We start from the raw sequence: 4,368 nt of genomic DNA, 5'->3' as shown, positions 1-4,368 counted from the left end.
CTTAGCTGTAAAATGTTGGGCAGGTTATTGGAGTTTAGTTTCTCCATCTGTAAAATGGAGGATAATAACAGCACTTACTTCACAGGGTATTTAGAAAGATGAATTAAGAGAAGCACACGAGGCCTATGGCACGCGGTAAGAATTCAGTGAGTGTTAAGTGCTATTATTATAATGTTTAATTCTTAGCCTAGAAATTCAATGTTTTTTTCTTAATATCTGCAAAAACAATGTAAGCGACCACTTGAAGAGATGGCATGCCTTGCATTGGTACCATGAGCAGTGATCTCCCGGTGAGGGGAGGGGGAAAGCCAGGCCGTTCTTCTTTGGATTTACTGGAAATTCCTCCAGCTAATGTTTTCTTATTGTTGAACAACAGCAATAAAAAACTTGTATGATGGCTCAAATATAAATATTAGCCTATATTTAGGAGATCAGCTGTATCCACATTTGCAGTCGCATTTAAGGCCATCTAAAGCCATTAGGATTTGTGTCCCTGACTTCTGCTCACCTAGGCAGATAAAAGCTGGTTCCCATGGGAACTAGTCTCGCTTTCTCTTTCATCTAATTAAAATCCATTTACCCAAGTCTGAACGCTTTGTAAGTACCTTCTAGCGAGTTCTCTTGCTTTACCAAGCCCAGTGCAAGCACAGGTACCTTAACCATTGGGAACACTAATCGAGGTCTGTTACAATGGGTCTAATTTCTTTGTTTATGTGGTTCATTTGTAGTTCAGAACAGAAAGGATGGGTTTCTGCAGAGCAATCTGTGCGACAGTCTTTCTGAGGAGCCATAGCTGAGTGAACCTTCTGGGGGAAGAATTGGCTAAGTAAAGACTTACAAGAGGTATGAACTGCGCCTGCCTCATGTGTCTGACAAGGGCAAAGCTTTCATTGTCAGGACTCTGATTTGGCCATTTGATTCCCCTGTATTTGAGCAGTGCTGTTCAATACCTTGTCTTGCTATCCACCCAACCATTGTGTTTTTCTATGTTTCCACAGGGCTCGTGTACTATTCGGCCCCTCCTCAAAGAACAAGGTGCAACTTTCTAGCACGAGATAACTGTTAGCTGCTTTGTTTCCTGTTCTCAGGAGAAGAGTCCTCTTCTCCACTCAGCTTTTCCAGGCCTCAGAGGGCTGAGAAGATGCCCACGTGATGTGGGCTGTGCAGTAAAGAGGAGAGAAGCAGAGAACCATAAAAGCTCGGCTTCCAAGTCAGAACCAAACTCCTTCAGGCAAGAGCATCATTCAGGATCTCTTTTCCTCTTCCAGCCTCTGAGTTAGAAATCAGCATCTGTGCCCTTCTCCTTAGCTATTTTCATGTGGCTTCCAGGAGCCATGGAGCCACCCTCATTCTCTGCCTTTTCCTGCTCACTGCCCTGGTGGACGGCAAGAGGCACCTGGGCCTCCACGGCCAGCTCTGGGGTTTGCACATGGTGTGGGTTCTCCCTGCTGCCAGGCTCCTGCCACCTGCTCTGCTCAGAGGAGACAGATAAGGGCAGGGAGGGCAAGGAAGCTCTGGCCAGCTGGCAGGTTGGCCTGGCGACCTGATGGCAGCTGAGCAAATGGCCACTTTCGGGCTGGATTTGCCTGGGAACAAGCTAGTGCAGGAAATGGACACATCTTGGCACAGGGCAAGGGAGCCCAGATGGAGAAGAAAACTTGAGAGGTTAATAGACTTGGGTGGGGCTGCCTCCTTTTCAGGGCCCCAGGGGATCACATCACATGTCTCCCTGAGTTCTCTGGGAGAAGCTTCAGGAAAGGGAACAGTAAACTTCCTCTATGCACCAGCAGTTACTTAATGCACTGTGATTATTTATTTGCATAATTGTCTTACAATTCTAAGCTTCTTAAAAGCAGAAATGGCATCTTTATCCCTCATCGTGTCCCCAGAATTTAGCCAGAGCCGAGTGGTAAAATCAGGACTCCCGTCACCTTTCCTGACTTGAATGGAAATGAAAGAAATTGGTGAGGTATTTTCTAGAGAGGGAGACACCAGGGTGCCCCAGACAAGCTAACAGCTTGGCACCACTTTAAACAATATTGTTAAATATTTTCTTGACAATTATTTAGAGAAGAGGCAGAAGGCAGCGGGACCAAAATGCTGCTAAGGAGGATTCTCTCATATGAAGGAAGAATCTGCAGTTAAGTAGATCACCCTCCTCAGATGCGTTTGAACCATCCCTTGTCATGATCTAAGCCTGCCCTATGGTAGGAAGGGGGTCTCAACCTGAAGGTCTCTGTTGTAGGATGTCTGGTCAACCTGTTTTCTTCCTCAGATTTCCAGAGATGATTTTGCTCCAGGCAACTGCCTGGGTATCCTTGTTCTAATCCAGTTTTACAAAAGCATTTATCTTGAGAGATGGGGTTAAGTCAACTACTGCTGATTCTGTTCTGGTGTATTTAAAGATGTATTATAGCAAAAACTTTAAAGGCCCTTTGGAAAGAACAATAACAAATTACTCTCTCTCACAAGACTGTAATGAAATAGGTTTTATTTGTGTGTGTTCTGGAGACTTTGGCCACAATCGTAGATATTTTACATCATTGTAATCGTACTGAACATAACATTTTGCATTCCGCTTTATTCACTTTGCATTACACCAAATGTTTCTCGATATTGTTCTGTTCTGTTCCTACTTACCTTTTTAAATAGCTGCATAATATTCCATGAGGTGGATAAACAAACTATTTGGATCGCTTACATTTCTTTTTTCTTTTTCTTTTTCTAACGGAAACAACTATACAATGGCAATTTTGTGCAGACAGCTCTTCCTTTCTTGTTTGAATTATTTTTTTCCAACTTTATTAAGGTGTGATTGACACATAAATATTGTATTTACATAAGTTGACCAAGGTGCTAATTTGTTATACATATACATTGTCAAATGATAAACACAATCAAACTAATTAATATTAATATAACTTCACATAGGACCCTCTCCCCCCTTTTTTGTGGTGAGATCACTTAAAGTTTACTTTCTTAGAAAATTTCAAGTATACAGTTCAATACTATACTCTTCAGGTAGTGCATTTTATCTCCAGAATTTATTCATCTTAGAAGTCTATATCCTTTGAAAACTATATTTCCCCCTACCCTAAGCCTTTGGTAACTACCATTTAACTCTCCACTGTTACAAAGTCGACTATTTTATATTCCACATATAAGGGATGTCTTGTAGTATTTATGTTTCTGTGTCAGGCTTATTTTGCCTGCTGGGTTCATTCATGATATTGCAAACTACAGGATTTTCTTCTTGTTTAAGGCCAAATAATATTCCACTATACATTATATGTAATCATGTCTTCTTTCTTCATTCACATGTTAATGGGCACTTAGGTTGTTTTTATATCTTAGCTGTTATGAATAATGCTGCAATGAATATGGGGACCATGGGGTGCAGATATCTTTCAACAGTGTGATTGAATTTCCTTTTGATACGTACCATTACTGGGATGCTAAGTCATGTAGTAGGTCTATTTTTAAGTTGTTTTGGGAAACTCTCAACTGTTTTCTATACATTTGTATAATTTATATATTCTCATCAACAGTGAACAATGGCTCTTTTTTCTCCACATTCTCACCAGCACTTGTTATTTTTTTTTTCCTTTCTCTCTATATATTTTTTGTTAAGTCAAATACACATAGATCATGAATACTTTCATGCCTATGTGGGGTACCATGTGCTGATTTTTTTGTGTGTGGTGACATCCCTTTGTGGTTTCAATTTACATATCCTGATGATTTTTGTGAGCATTTATAATATACTTATTGGCCATTGTATGTCTCCTTCAGGAGAAAAGGTCTATTTAGGTTCTTTGCTCATTTTAATTGGGGTAATTATTATTATTTATTATTTGTAATTGAGTTGTTTGAGTTCCCTACATATTTTGGTTATTGACTCTTTATCAGACTATGGTTTGCAGATATTTTTTCCCCTTCTGCAAGTTTCCTTTTCATTTTATTGATTGTTTCCTCTTTATTTTATTTTATTTTATTTCCTTTCATGTCAGACGGGTAATGTGCCGACGTTGTAACAAGATTTGTGGGAGGCACATGTCACGCATGCACATGAAAACCCAATCATCACGCTTGCAAACCACAAAAGGATCTGTTTCTTTTTTAGTTTGATGTATTCCACCTGTTTAATTTTCCTTATGTTGCCTATACTTTTGATGTCATGTTAAAAACATCATTGTGAAGATCAAGGTCAAAAAACTTTTTCTCTCTGTTTTCCTTTAGGGCATTCAGGCTTCACATTTAAATCTTTTAATCCATTTTCAGTTGATATTTGTGTGTGGTATTAGAGTCCAATTTCATCCTTTGGTCTGCGAATATCCAGTTTCCCAAACACCATCTATCAAAGAGACA

The 4,368-nt window shown here is 39.8% G+C and overlaps 1 non-coding gene across 1 annotated transcript; it reads right to left on the bottom strand.

Annotated features, from left to right (window-relative positions):
* Window positions 1-4,004: 4,004 nt before the first annotated feature.
* Window positions 4,005-4,108, bottom strand: LOC111726675. Its single transcript, XR_002774393.1, has one exon. It is a non-coding gene; the product is annotated as a small nucleolar RNA U13 (small nucleolar RNA).
* Window positions 4,109-4,368: the final 260 nt, after the last annotated feature.

Source organism: Otolemur garnettii, unplaced genomic scaffold (assembly GCF_000181295.1).
Source record: "Otolemur garnettii isolate 467f Iridium unplaced genomic scaffold, OtoGar3 scaffold00074, whole genome shotgun sequence".
Taxonomy (NCBI): Eukaryota; Metazoa; Chordata; class Mammalia; order Primates; family Galagidae; genus Otolemur; species Otolemur garnettii.
The sequence above is the reverse complement of the archived record's forward strand: the minus strand, read 5'-3'. Positions and strand labels throughout refer to the sequence as shown.